The sequence below is a fragment of the Rhinoderma darwinii genome, chromosome 8 (assembly GCF_050947455.1).
Source record: "Rhinoderma darwinii isolate aRhiDar2 chromosome 8, aRhiDar2.hap1, whole genome shotgun sequence".
Classification (NCBI taxonomy): domain Eukaryota; kingdom Metazoa; phylum Chordata; class Amphibia; order Anura; family Rhinodermatidae; genus Rhinoderma; species Rhinoderma darwinii.
The window spans coordinates 80,829,223-80,845,221 of NC_134694.1; the positions used below are offsets into that span (position 1 = coordinate 80,829,223).

General features: G+C 43.4%; 1 protein-coding gene across 1 annotated transcript in view; it reads left to right on the forward strand.

Moving 5' to 3' along the window:
• The first annotated feature begins 4,058 nt into the window (after nt 1-4,058).
• The window catches only part of VSIG1 (V-set and immunoglobulin domain containing 1), a 31,465-nt gene continuing 19,524 nt past the window's right edge, over nt 4,059-15,999 (forward strand). Inside the window, exon 1 of the mRNA XM_075834346.1 lies at nt 4,059-4,136. The gene's annotated coding sequence lies outside the window, so the exon portion shown is untranslated. The remainder of the gene's footprint in view (nt 4,137-15,999) is intronic.

A 15,999-nucleotide genomic window follows, 5' to 3' on the forward strand; every position in this document is an offset into this window, starting at 1 on the left:
AAAATTTAACATTCACTTTAAAGGGGCTGTCTGGATTTAGAATAAAAGGCCTGTAAATTTACCACCACCAGCGCCACTCATGAGCTTTATCTGGTATTGCAGCTCAGCTCATTTCACTTGAAATATTACTTTTCATATTAGTATTGTAAAGGATCTGCCAGACACAACTTCTGTGTCGACGCCCATAGGTAATCAGTCTGCACCTGCTTCTATGTCTGTGAGACTGACTCCATCTTCCACCACCCAGGATGGTAGGCTTAGGAGTGGGAGAGCCTATCACAGCCTGGCCAGACGGAGCTAGCTCCCGCCCTCTGTCTATTTATACCTGCCTTTCCTGTTCCTCCTTTGCTTGTGATTCTTCTCTGCTGGTTTCCTGGCCCTGCTGCAGCTTCTTGAACTACTGATCCTCTGCTTGTGATTGACCTTGGCTTTACTGACCACTCTTCTGCTCTGCGTTTTTGTACCTCGTTCATCTCCTGGTTTGACTCGGCTCGTTCACTTCGCTTGTTGCTCACGGTGTCCGCGTGGGCAACTTCCCCATTTCCCTGTCTTCTTTGTACCCTTGTCTGTTTGTCTGTCGTGCACCTATTGAGTGTAGGCACCGTCGCCCAGTTGTACCCCGTCGCCTAGGGCGGGTCGTTGCAAGTAGGCAGGGACTGAGTGGCGGGTAGATTAGGACTCACCTGTCTGTCTCCCTACCCCGACATTACAAGTATCTTATCAGATATTATTCTAGCTACTTTCCATGTTGTAATATGGTATATGTGCCCACAGTAATTGGTAATGGCAGAGTGTGTTGTAAGATTTAAGAAAGCATTAGAGATTTTTATTGAGAAAGACAGCAGACAGGGTAACTGGTATTAACTCTATAGAATATTGATCAAGGGATCTGTCCAATTGCTAGTAGGGGGTCAAGAAGGAATTTTTCCACCTACTCTATAGCAAATCAGTCAATTACTTTAAAAGGTAGTTTCAGCCTTCCTTTGGGTTTGTAAGTATAAAAGGTTGAACTCTACGGGTGAATGCTTTTTTTTCTACAGAGATCAGATGACAGATAAGCAAACGCTCGTTTGTCAGCTCATAGGCGTAGCTAGGTTTACCTGCACCGGGGCAAAGATTCAGTTTGGCACCCCCATGCGATGCTTAACTCCATTTGCTGCGCTGACTACCCCTCCCACCAATTAATGTAAGCTTTTTTTTTAATTATTATTTGACAAATTTAATATTTACTTTTTCATATCAGTAAAGATTTCACATCGGTAAGGGATGTCAGTAAGGTCAAATAACTTTAGTAATTGTGCCCCTAGACAGTACTAGTGTCCCCTTTTGTGATTCCTACAGTAGTGCCTACCTCTGTGCCCCCACATAGTAGTAATGTCCCCCTTTGTGCTTCCATACAGTAGTAATGCTCATATATACAAAACAAGCACAAATTCAGTACAGAGATAATTTGCTAATACAGGATAGCCCCTGCCGTATAAGTTTATATGGTGTGAAACTTCTGCTCCCAGTATGGCTCGAACAATGGTAAGGATATTATGGGAGTTGCTATTTCACAATAAAATATGGTACCACCCATCAGGTCACTTCAGATCATAAAGTAACTACAATACTGATCAGTCAGAGAGAGAGAGAGAGAAAACATTTACATTCAGTGATTTACAGGTGACGTCTTCTCTGACTGGTGTCGTTCTCTTTCCTTTGCCATCGGTCCAGACCTTCATGACAACTTCTCCTGACATCTAGCACAAGACTTCTCCAGACATGACTTAGATGTCTCCAGTTCCTCACCTTCCAACATATTCGCATCATAAACTAAAACAAATTCCTCATGGTGCAACACACTAAGCACCTCAATATAATAGCACCATACTCTGTGCACCTGAATATACTGCCACACACTGTACCCCTGTATACAACAGTATCACACATTATGCTCCCTGAACACAATCATGTCACACACACTGTGCTCCCTGAAAATAACTTGACATACGCAGTGCCTGCTAATGCTACATGCTGTGCTCCCTGAAAATAGTGCCAAAAGCTGTGCCCCATGAAAATAAAGCACCACACACACACACACACACACACACGCACGCACGCACGCACGCACGCACGCGCGCGCGCACACACACACACTGTGCCCCCTTTAGCTATTGCCACACAGTGCCTTCTGGAGATAGTGCCACACAGTGACCTCTGTAGATATAGCCACATATTTACCTCTGCTCAGTGTTTGTAAGTCAAAACCATGCATGGAACTTAAATACAGAAAATATAATGGAAAGATATGCACCTCTTCCGTGTTTTTGACCCACTACTGGTTCTGGCTTACAAATACTGATGCAAAATACTGACAAATATGCAACAGTGAATGAGGTCTAACTATGTAACTTTACTTTTGCTATGCATTTCTAGCAAACAAACAAAAGGAAAGTATCTGCTTACCACATTCCTTCCACACCTGCAATATTTCAATTGTTTCTGGAACTCCCAGAGAAGTGAAAGGATAGAGTCGTGGTCACCTTTCCATTGATTTTCCGCCTGGATGCAGTGGCCACCTCACCAGATAGAACAGGGTCAGGAGCATCCATTCTTGACATAGGTGTGGGCCCGGCCCAGAGGTAAGAATCACATCTATCAGACATTTATGGCATATCCTGTAGCTGTGCCATAAATATCTGTTTGGGAATAAGTCCCTTATTTAAAAAAAAAACATGTAGCATTTACTGTTGGGACAATATGATGATGATAGCCCTTCTACCAGCATCACTGGTGGTGCCAGCTCATGAACGTTACGTTTGATTACATTTTCTCAAAATGATGTGCAGAAGTGTCACCTAACTTTTTCCTAGTTCAGACAATTTTGTATACTGCATGTATTTTCACACTACAATAGTATGAATATTAGTACCTAAAAACCACGTTCAATGAGTGTGTAATGCCCTCACAGGGGTTAACACACAATACAAATATAATAGGTGCACACACCCTGAAATATAATTAAACTGAAAATACAAAAAAGCCTTGGGGAGACATCTAAGGAGTGTTTTTGATAAAGACTATGAGAGTGAAAAGCCCTTGTTGACTTGTTGCTGTGTAGCGATAAGAGGAAACACTGGGTAGAAGTCACAAGTGACTCAGGCTAGACCAAGGCAGCACCTGGTTCTTCGTGCTCTGGATATTTTAGCAGGATGTTACCACCTTTTCTTAGGATTTTCGTACTTTTGTGGAGTTTTATAGGTAAGCAGCAAAGAGAAAACCCATATTCAATATATTTCAACCTAAAACAAATAATCTTATATTAGCCATTGCTATAATCTGTTTTTAAGAATTTGTTTTTGTAGGAGCTGCTATGTTTAGCTTTTATGATGAACATATAGCCATATGTTCTAATCTTGGGTCAATTATCAGACATTAATTTAAATGATCCCTCAATGGCTGAAAATTTATCAAACTCTTTACCGTAGTAAAAAGTTGCATCGTGAAATGGTCCAAATTTGCTTAAAAAAAAGACACTTTTTTTTTGTCACTCATCAAATTTGAAAACTGCTGAGAAAAGTGGCAGTGGTCTCCAATGAGATGCCGTTTAGGCTGGATTCACACAAGCATATTACATCCGTAATGGACGGAATGTAATTCGGCCGCAAGTCCCGGACCGGACACAGTGCAGGGGAGCCGGGCTCCAAGCATCATAGTTATGTATGACGCTAGGAGTCCCTGCCTCTCCATGGAACTACTGTCCCGTACTGAAAACATGATTACAGAACAGGACAGATGTCCTGCAGCGAGGCAGGGACTCCTAGCGTCGTACATAACTATGATGCTAGGAGCCCGGCTCCCTGCACTGTGTTCGGTCCGGGACTTGCGGGACATTATATATTTTGATGTGATTTTCCTGCCATCGAAAAGATTAATGCACAAACATTTGTATTATTGAAAGAAAATGAATTTGTGTGGTTATGTTTTTAGGAGTCGTCTACTGTGTGCAGGTGACTGTACCAAATCCTGTAGTAAATGTGACTGCCGGACAAACTGCAACTCTCCCCTGTACATACACTCTTTCTCAGCCCAATACTGGCAATCTTGTTGTACAGTGGGATTTTATAGAAGCACACTCGCAGAAAACAATTACTGTAAGTATACAAAATAACCTCCGATGCGGTTATTATTATTATTATTATTATTATTCACACACACATACTAGCATTTAGTTGGATAAATTATGCAGTCGTAGAAATGTTTTCCTTCACCCTGGGCAAAGATCCAGTTCGCTCCCTTTGCCCTGTATCTGAATATCTAGTCCAAGGCTGAGTAGGTCTGGCTTAGTGAGGAAGGAAAATTGCTTAAAAGTAGCCAAAGTGCGCCAAGTGAAAATTAAGACAACCAAGGGTTGATATAAGCAAGAGAAAAGTGTCTAGCATATCTAGCAAGATACAACAAATTTATCATGCAGCGTGCGCCACTGTGCTAAATCTGGCGAAATCTTCAGACTGCTTGGTCTAAGTTTATGCTGTCTAAGGCTGGGTTCACACGAGCATGTTATGTCCGTAAAGGACGGAACGTACTTCGGCCGCAAGTCCCGGACTGAACACACTGCAGGGAGCCGGGCTCCTAGCATCATAGTTATGTACGACGCTAGGAGTCCCTGCCTCGCTGCAGGACAACTGTCCCATACTGTAATCATGTTTTCAGTACAGGACAGTAGTTCCACAGAGGGGCAGGGACTCCTAGCATCGTACATAACTATGATGCTAGGAGCCCGGCTCCCTGCAGTGTGTTCAGTCCGGGACTTGCGGCCGAAATACGTTCCGTCCTTTACGGACATAACATGCTCGTGTGAACCCAGCCTTAGGCTGGATACACACACATAGTTTTCCTGTGCTTTTGTGTGTTTTTCGTTGAGTTTTTGTTTTTGCATTTTTTTGTGCAGCCGGATATTACATTGAAGTCTATAGTAAAATATAAAATGGACTACACACGACTATGTTTTGGTTTGTGGCTTTTTTAGGCAATGTGGTGTTTTTTCAGGTGTTTTTCTCATAGTCCTTTCTACAGGACTTCAAAAACGCTAGAAAAAAAGAATGCACAAAATTACACCAAATGAAAAACGCTACCAAAAATACCATAAAAACTGCATGTGACATTTTAATAACGCTAGCATTTTAAGCAGAGGGTCTTTTTTATGCAGTTTAAATTGCCAGAAAAATGTTGTGTATGAAGGAGGTCTAAATCTTATACAGTTTAGGAAATCTTCCCCATTGTTTGCATATCTAAGGCTATGCTCACATGGTCAGGATTTGCACTAAGAAAATCCAATGTGGATTTTTAGGATTTACGCTGCAGAAAGCTGCAAATGAAACACAGATTTGCATGCGTATTCACATGCGGATCAGCTCCCCTGAAGTTCAGTGGAGCTAATCCAGGGTATTTCAGTGCGGAATGTGCATAAATAATGAGCCCTGCTGGGGATTATATAAGATTTTATAAAATACCCCATTCACATGCATTGCCAGTGGAATTACTGCGGATACTGTCCAGATTTAGGAAAAGAATCCGCACCTAAATATGAGCAGAATCCACAATGTGTGAACATGGCCTAAAGCTGGCCCTAGACTTAAAATAAGGGTATGTGCACACACACTAATTACGTCCGTAATTGACGGACGTATTTCGGCCGCAAGTAGTGGACCGAACACAGTGCAGGGAGCCGGGCTCCTAGCATCATACTTATGTACGATGCTAGGAGTCCCTGCCTCTCTGTGGAACTACTGTCCCGTACTGAAAACATGATTACAGTACGGGACAGTTGTCCTGCAGAGAGGCAGGGACTCCTAGCACCGTATATAACTATGATGCTAGGAGCCCGGCTCCCTGCACTGAGTTCGGTCCGGGACTTGCGGCCGAAATACGTCCGTCAATTACGGACGTAATTAGTGTGTGTGCACATACCCTAAAAGTTTTGTAAAATTCAGCATTTTAATTCTAAGGATTCTGATTTTTTTTTTCTTTTATTAGCATTGTATTAGATATTTTTAGTAAGATCCTTCAACATTTAGTAAGATCCTGAACATTATTCACATCCATTTTTTTTATTTCAGTGATCCTATTTCAGTTGATATTATGATGTGCATTAAAAAATGGTTTGGTACCATGTTAGCCAGCAATATCTATGTGATGTTAAATAGTTTTGTGTAAAAAAAAAAGACAAAGCATTAAAGAAGTGATACCTTTATTGGCTGATCAAAAAATTATAATTGCAAGCTTTCGACGCACAGAGGCCCCTTCATCAGGCAGGTTTACAAATGAGTGACTGAGACAAAGGCCCAACATCTAAAGAATGTTACACAAAGACATACATCGAAACAATCCAATGCAATAAAACTGAGGTTTTTTTTGAAGATGGAAGGGCAATAGTTAGGCCTCGTGCACACTTCCGACACAGTTTTCACGGCCGTTTGTGACGGATCCGTGTGCCAGTTTTAGCGGCCGTGTGCACTCCGTGTTTCCGAGCATGGTAGTGTCCAGGGTGCTGAAAGAGTTAATGAGCTGCACTGATCGGCGGTAACGCTTTCAGCACCCTGGACAGTACCATGCTCGGCGCTCAGAAAATACAATTTTAATGTAATAAAAAAAATAATAATAATAAGTTCATACTTACATTCCTCCTGACCGGCCTCCAGCGATGACATTTCATCCATGTCGCCGCTGCAGCCAATCACAGGCTGTAGTGGCGGTCACGCACGTCAGGATGACGTCAGAAGGCCGGCCTCCAGGGATGACGCTTCATCCCACGGGACCGCTCCTGCAGCCAATCACAGGCTGCAGCGGCCTCTGCAGCCAATCACAGGCTGCCGCGTCAGAAAGGAAGGTCGGACTGGAGGAAGAAGAGGGACTCGTCACCAAGACAACAACCGGGTACGTATGAACTGATTTTTATTTTATTTTTAATCAGCAGCCTCTTTTCTCTATCAGTGATTGATAGAGACAAGTGGCTGCCGATTAGTGTAATATTTCTGTAATGTTTTTCTGCCCGCCCGGCCGTTGCTAGGCAACGGCTCCGTCACACACGGCGGCACACGGATGGCACACGGATGTCTTCCGTGTGCCTTCAGTTTTTTTGACGGCCCCATTGACTTGCATGGGTCTCACGGTCACGGAATCTCAGACCAAAGTAGGACATGCTCTACTTTGGATCGGAACGGAGCAACGGGACCGTCAAAAAAACTGAAGTGTGCATGGCCCCATTGAAATGAATGGATCAGTGTGCTAACCGTCAGAAAAACGGCTAGCACCCTGAAGGAAAAAACTGAAGTGGGCATGGGGCCTCAGATATCTGGAGTCAGGCTGCTGTGGTACAGGAGTGTGCATCTTGGAAGGTACTGATTCTCATTGCAGAGATCCAGCTGGTATGGAGGGTTAGGCTATGTTCACACAGGGAGGACACGCTGCGTAAAAGTACATAGAGCATCTGCCCTGGAACCCGCAGGAAATTCCATCAGAGAAACCGCACTAAATATTGGTGCAGTTTTTCGGGCAGAATGTCCTCTGCGGAAAACAAGGGTTTAAAAAAACCTCTAAAAAAAATAAACCTTATACTTACCATGGTCTCCGCAGTCATGGCAACGTGTCCCTCTGTTGTCCGTGCAGTCCGGCCTTCTTGAATGACGTTTCATCCTATCTGACCGCTGCAGCTTGTGATTGGCTGCAGCGGTCATATGGGATGAAACGTCATCCCATGAGGCTGGCATGGACGGAGAAGTATAGAGGAAGGGCTAAGTATACAGTTTTTTTTAGATGCGATTTTTGCAGCGGAATCACAGCTTTTTCGCCACAAAAATTGCAACATTTGCTATTTGTTGCGGGTTTTACCTCCCCATTGGATTCAATAGGGAAAACCCGCAACAGAAATGCAGCGATTCCAAAGCATAAATTGACATGCTGCGACTTAAAAACCGCACCGCACGTAAATTTATCAACGGTTTATTGGCAGATTTTTTATGCAGCGTGTGGATGAGATTTGTTCAAATCTCATCCACTTTGTGCTACTGTATTACTCTGCAGATTTTCAACAATGAAAACCGTTGCGTAAAATCTGCAGTGTTTGCGCTATGTATGGGCATGCAATGCTTCCTGAAAATAGTATGCAAAATCGCTCTCCTCCAGTATGTCCATGTAATAGCTCATAAATCCACCTGTTAGATTGAGTCATAGTGTCAATGAATGGAAAGTTATTAGTTTGAATTTCTAGACTTTCCCCTCTATGTCATTCAGTATTTGGGTAGGAACACACTAGGTGTAAACACTGCGTATTTTCCGCAACGGATTTCATTGCGGAAAATCCGCAACGTATTACAGTAGCAGCAGTGTGGGTCAGATTTCAACAAATCTCATCCCACACATGGGAAAATAGCCGCTGAAAAAAAATGCACATAAATTGACCTGCGGCCACAGCATGTCAATTAATGCTGCGGAATCGCTGCTCTTGTGTTGCGGGTTTTCACCATTGAATTCGATGGGGTGCTTAAACCCACAACAAAGTGGTGTGTGTTGCGACATTTGCGTCAGAAACAAAGCAATTCTGCAGCAAAATTCGCAAGTAAGAATTAAAAAACAGTTATACTTACCAAGAGTTCATCGCTTTTTCTCCAGTCCGGCCTTCTGGGATGACGTTGCATCCCTTGTGACCCCTGCAGCCAATCACAGGCTGCAGCGGTCACATGGCCTGCAACGTCATCCCAGGAGGCTGGACTACACGCAGAAGCGAGGTACTGGGTAAGTATGAAAGTGTTTTTTTTTTCCGGCTTTGCTTTCCGCAGCGGAGTTTCTGCCCGACGGCATTCCCTGTGGTGTTCAGGGCGGATACGCTGTGCAGCTTGACGCAGCATATCCGCCCTGAACACGCTGTGTGTGTTCCTACCCTTAAAGGATAACTAAACTTTCCAAAAAGTTCCATAGTGACATGTCAGAAGTTTTGATCGGGTGAGCACTGCGCAGCTTAGTTTCTGATCGACTTTTCTCCGAAAGTCGAGCAGTTGGTGTACGGGCTAAATAGAAAGTCTATGAGCCCGTACACCAACTGCTCGGCTTTCTGAGTTTAGTTACCCTTTAAGGGCATGCCCCCACGTGGCGGTTTTCCTCCGCAACTGTCCGCATCAATGCCGCACAGAATCTGCGTTGCAGATTCTGCGGCGGATCTGCCCAAAATGTGCAGTAAATTGATGCGGACTAGCTGCTGCGGACTGCGGGAAAAGTGCTTCCCTTCTCCCTATCAGTGCAGGATAGAGAGAAGGGACAGCACTTTCCCTAGTGAAAGTAAAATAATTTCATACTTACCGGCCGTTGTCTTGGTGACGCGTCCCTCTTTCGGCATCCAGCCCGACCTCCCTGGATGACGCGGCAGTCCATGTGACCGCTGCAGCCTGTGATTGGCTGCAGCCGTCACTTACACTGAAACGTCATCCTGGGAAGCCGGACTGGAGACAGAAGCAGGGAGTTCTCGGTAAGTATGAACTTCTATTTTTTTACAGGTTGCTGTATATTGGGATCGGTAGTCACTGTCCAGGGTGCAGAAACAGTTACTGCCGATCGCTTAATTCTTTCAGCACCCTGGACAGTGACTATTTACTGACGTCTCCTAGCAACGCTCCCGTAATTCCGGGAGCCCCATTGACTTCCTCAGTCTGGCTGTAGACCTAGAAATACATAGGTCCAGCCAGAATGAAGAAATGTCATGTCAAAAAAGCAAGACGCATCCGCAGCACACATAACATGTGCATGACAGCTGCGGACTTCATTGCGGAATTTAGAATCTCCATTGAAGTCAATGGAGAAATTCCGCCATGAGTCCGCAACCAGTCCGCCACTGGTCCGCAACAGACAGAGCATGCTGCGGACACCAAATTCCGCTCCGCAGCCTATGCTCCGCAGCGGAATTTTACGCATCGTCTAAACGAACACTTCTAAATAGAAGTGGAAGTCAATGGAGAAACGGCTCCGCTGTGAATTAACGCTGCGGAGTGTCCGCAGCGGAATTCAAGTGAAATTCCGCCACGTGTGAACCCAGCCTAAGCCTTTTGAATCTGTCATGTGTGTTCAGGTCCAGAGAAATGTTTACCCATGGGTCTATCCAGCTTCTTCCTCATTTTGTGTCTGAGTAGATCCATCCTCGATTGTAGTCTCGCCGATATAGATTCCTCCATTGGGCCCCTTTAATTATCATGTACACTACATTGGAGGAAGTATATAAAAAATATCAGTGATTTTATAGTCCTGCTGTGTGCTGGGTATGTGGATTGTGTTTGTTGGTAAGATGTGCCTACAGGTCTTGTATTTCTTACTTTGACAAGGGAAAGGCTCTGTCTCTGACGGTGAAGAGCCTCTGTGCTCCAAAAGCTTGCAATTATCATTTATGGTTAGCCAATAAAGGTATCACCCATAGTACTTTACACAAAAGTATTTCATTTCACAGGAGATCTTATTAAAGGTATTGGAATTATTATGATCATAATGTTATTAAATTTCTATTTTGAAGTGCAATTTAGTGTATCATGAATATGTAATTTCAAAAGAATCTATAGCCACAATTTTAAAGGGATTTCCCCATACATAAACATATATTTGAATGCAGCTTTAACCTCCTGTAATGAGATATCAGATGGAAAATCTTTTGGCGGACAAACATTACCTTTAGTAGTCTCTTGCAATGGCTCTCCGTTCTGATTAACTGAGTGGGGTCTCAGGCAGGAATCCCCCTTCTACGAAGTCCATATGCAGGGCTGCCATGAGACATTTTGTGGCCCCATACAGCGAGATTGGTCAGCACCCAGGGTGGAGGTAGCGTTTGAGTCTTTATTGGGAGGGGGGTGAGCAGAACAGTCAGCGGAAGCACAGCAAGCTGTCAGCAACCAATCGGAAAGGTCATTAAAGGGGTATTTATCTCGGACATTTATGGCATATTCACATTTAAAAAAACAAAACATTTTGTACATGCTTGTATTCTGAAGTTTTTTGCAAGTCCTATAAAGAAGCTCATGAGAAATGTCAGAAAAATCACCATACCCAGAGCACTCTGCGTTTTAAAAAAATAGCACTCACTCCAAAAACGTAGCCTTTTCGATAATGCACTATAGACTTTAAAAGTAACATCGGGCCGCAGTGTTTTACCTGAAAAAACCCCCAAAAATGCAGTGAAAAATGCCAACAAAAACACAGCCAAAAGCGCAGCAAAACGCTGTGTGTGTGAATCTAGCCTAAAGGTGTTTTCTGAAATATTAAAATTAGTTTTGATCTGACAATAACTTAAAAATAAACCAAATTGTTACGTTCTTTCCTTAGTAATTCCGTACCATACCCACGCAGTGCTGGCGATTACTTACCAGCATATTAACTCAGACCACAATATCTTGCAATCATTATTGAGGAAAGGCAGAAATCGACTTCCCCTGACTTGCACTTCTTGCCCTTGACGGCAGCACACATATTAAGGCCGGATTCACACGAGCATGTGCGTTTTGCGCGTGTTGCACTTCCGTCTGTCATCAGTGAATGGTGCGTGGCTGCGTGATTTTCACGCATATGCCATCCTTATGACACGCGGTTTTGATGTTTAGAAAAAGAAATGAAGGAAGTGCTTTTATTTTTTCCTTCATTTCTTTATCTACTGTTGCGCGAATCACGCTTGTCACACGGAAGTCACACTGCTTCCGTGTGCCGTGCGCGATTTTCACGCACCCATTGACTTCAATGGGTGCGTGATGCGCAAAAAACGGCCAAGTATAGGACATGTCGTGAGTTTTACACAGCAGACATACGCTGCGTAGACATAGGTCCGTGCGACGCGCGCGATTTTCACGCGCGTATCACGGACGTAATACACGTTCGTGTGAATAAGGCCTTAAAGTAAGGCTGGAGCTTGGGTGGGCAGATCCATCCATCACTGAACTGGGGCCTATGCAGTTCCAATTATGTGAAACGTGCGAGTCCCTTCGAAGCACAAGCCTTGATGGCAGTACCATCTTGGAGTACCAGGTTGGAGTACACAGCACACCTCTCCAGCTCCACACCAAGAACAGCCTGCCCACTCAGCACAGGCATAGAGAGAAAATGGACATTAAAGGGAAGGTGTCATGAATTATTTTTTTTTTATCATATTGCTTTTAATATGATAATAACATAAATTGTATTTATTTATATTCTCGTGTTCTACTTTTTACTTTGTGCTTATTTTTTACTTCTCTACTTATTTTTTTTTCATCTCTGTACGTGTCGATTAACGACACATACAGAGATGGAATACGGCACATACAACCCCATAGAGAATGCGAACAGGAGCCGTTCCGTTCACTGCAGCGTACGCCGTCTGTGTGGGAACGGAGCATGCGCCGCTCCCACACAGACCAAAACGAAGCTCGTTCGCAGAGTGAAATCTGGCGCCATTTTCATGTGGACCGAAAGCCGCGGCCGGACAGTAAGATGATGACTTCCGGCCGCAGCTTCCGGCCATATGTTCAAGGAAGCGAAGGCGCAAGGAATAGGAGCGGAGGCGGCAGCGGCGGCAGGAGCAGGTAATTTATGTTTGTGTATGTGATGTGTGTATTATGTTCGTGTTATACTGTCTGCTGAGCACTGTATCTAATCCTCCTACATTGTGCAGTCGCTCAGAAAATGGCGGCACACAGTGTAGGAGGTTTGAAGATTCAAACCCCTCCTTCTCCTGGCACTAGCTAGAATAAGGGAGGGGGGATTGTGTGAGGACACTAGAGAGTGTGTCTACCCCAAATTTGCAGCATAAAGCAATGAGGTTACTTTACCACATTGACCATGCTGCAATTTTGGGAACTGCTCCCACTAGTGGCCAGCACATGGAAATGTTATAAATTAGAATCTAATTTATAATATTTCCTGACTTGTGAAAAAATGTAAAAAATTAAAACTGTGTAATCACTTAAATAATAATTGTTTAACTAAAAAAAAATCTATATATTTCTAGCGACACATTCTCTTTAACAGAAAGGCGCAGAGAGAAGCAAAAGACCCAAAATCTGAAACTGAAAAAAGGAATATTCATTTTAGCTAGCACTTTTTAAATTAATGTTTGGATCCATTAAATGATCATAGCGTGAACCTATCTTTCCCATCGAATGGCAATTGAATATGGGCCTATGAGCTGTTCTGTATTTTGTTTATTTTGCCTAATTCTCTTTAATGAAAGCCCTTTTAATGTGTACTGATTGATACTTCATTTAAAGAGTTTGTCCAGTCATAAGAAATGAATGGCCTATTCTCAGGATAGGCCATCAATATCTGATCAGTGGGGGTCCGACTACCGGCACCCACGCCGATCAGCTGTTTTGAAGAGGCCATGGCACTCGTATAAGTTCTGCTTCCCCTTCATTACTGTCACTGCTCGTATTGTGAATCATCGACACAATTTTAGCAGCAGTTCACAATATTACAGCCTTCTGCCATTAACTAGAATGGGAGAAGTCTGTAAAACTGTGAACCGCCACTACAAGTGTCAGCGATTCACAGTAAGAGCAGATAAGGAATGAAGGGGAAGTAGTGCTCGTACGAGCACCGCAGCCCCTTCAAAACAGCTGATCAGCAGGGGATCCTTTAGTCGGACCCCCACCGATCAGATATTGATGGCCTATTCTGAGGATATTCCATTAATTTCTTTTGCCTGGACAACCCCGTTAAGCTTATTCCAGAGATCTGAACAACAACTGTTCAGAGTATGTGTCATAGAGAGTACAATGAAACTGGCCCATTTGTTTGTTACACTTTTTATATTTCTTTTCATGCAGTTATGTCCCAGACTAACATCTAGAGTGAAGGAAATAAGTATATGATCCCTTGCTGATTTTGAAAGTTAGCCCACAGTCAAAGACATGAACAGTCTAGAATTTTTAGGCTAGGTTAATTTTACCAGTGAGAGATAGATTAGATTTAAAAAAAAAAAGAAAATCACATAGTCCAAATTATATATATTTATTTGCATTGTGCACAGAGAAATAAGTATTTGATCCCTTTGGCAAACAAAACTTAATACTTGGTGGCAAAACCCTTGTTGGCAAGCACAGCAGTCAGACGTTTTCTGTAGTTGATGATGAGGTTTGCACACATGTTAGATGGAATTTTGGCCCACTCCTCTTTGCAGATCATCTGTAAATCATTAAGATTTCGAGGCTGTCGCTTGGCAACTCGCATCTTCAGCTCCCTCCATAAATTTTCGATGGGATTAAGGTCTGGAGACTGGCTAGGCCACTCCATGACCTTAATGTGCTTCTTTTTGAGCCACTCCTTTGTTGCCTTGGCTGTATGTTTCGGGTCATTGTCGTGCTGGAAGACCCAGCCACGAGCCATTTTTAATGTCCTGGTGGAGGGAAGGAGGTTGTCACTCAGGATTTGACGGTACATGGCTCCATCCATTCTCCCATTGATGCGGTGAAGTAGTCCTGTGCCCTTAGCAGAGAAACACCCCCAAAACATAATGTTTCCACCTCCATGCTTGACAGTGGGGATGGTGTTCTTTGGGTCATAGGCAGCATTTCTCTTCCTCCAAACACGGCGAGTTGAGTTAATGCCAAAGACCTCAATTTTAGTCTCATCTGACCACAGCACCTCCTCCCAATCACTCTCAGAATCATTTGCAAACTTCAGACGGGCCTGTACATGTGCCTTCTTGAGCAGGGGGACCTTGCGGGAACTGCAGAATTTGAATCCATTACGGCGTAATGTGTTACCAATGGTTTTCTTGGAGACTGTGGTCCCAGCTGCCTTGAGATCATTAACAAGTTCCCCCCGTGTAGTTTTCGGCTGAGCTCTCATCTTCCTCAGGATCAAGGATACCACACGAGGTGAGATTTTGCATGGAGCCCCAGATCGATGTCGATTGACAGTCATTTTGTATGTCTTCCATTTTCTTACTATTGCACCAACAGTTGTCTTCTTCTCACCCAGCGTCTTACTTATGGTTTTGTAGCCCATTCCAGCCTTGTGCAGGTCTATGATCTTGTCCCTGACATCCTTAGAAAGCTCTTTGGTCTTGCCCATGTTGTAGAGGTTAGAGTCAGACTGATTAATTGAGTCTGTGGACAGGAGTCTTTTATACAGGTGACCATGTAAGACAGCTGTCTTTAATGCAGGCATCAAGTTGATTTGGAGCGTGTAACTGGTCTGGAGGAGGCTGAACTCTTAATGGTTGGTAGGGGATCAAATACTTATTTCTCTGTGCACAATGCAAATAAATATATATCATTTTGACTATGTGATTTTCTGTGTTTTTTTAAATATAATCTCTCTCTCACTGGTAAAATTAACCTAGCCTAAAAATTCTAGACTGTTCATGACTTTGACAGTGGGCAAACTTACAAAATCAGCAAGGGATCAAATACTTATTTCCTTCACTGTATATTCAATTCTATTGAACGACAAGTAGGAGAAGAAACAATCCGCTTTCTCCTCGCTTTCAAATTATTAAGATTCAAAAAAACTAATAACCTAATTGGCTATAAATCGGAATGAAGGTTGACACATCCCTAATACCTAAACAAACATTTGGTCACGGACACCACATCATCAGATATGTTTTACACTCTACAGACATAGGGTCAAACAAGCATTGAAAATGATGGGAAAAGGAGTTTTCTCACTGAGATAGACTGCCAGGAGGACCTGAGAGAGGAAGTGGCAGGGACCTCTAGGTGACCGGAAGAGAGGGAAATTAGCTGCTAGAGAGGTAAAATAGATGACAATGGTATCGGTCAAATATCGACATAATAGTCGAGATTTCCTAAGACTGGCGTTTCATACGCAAGTCTTAGACTGAAGTAAGATGCAACGATTTTATTAAGCGGTGCATGCCTCTTAATAAATTTGTTGCATCTTGGGCTGTCCATGTGCCACAAAGTGAGATTTTTGCTATAATTTATGCCAGTTTCTGGAGTAAATTATAGCAAATCTGTTGGGCTGTGGCTGCCCCTGTCAAGCCCTACC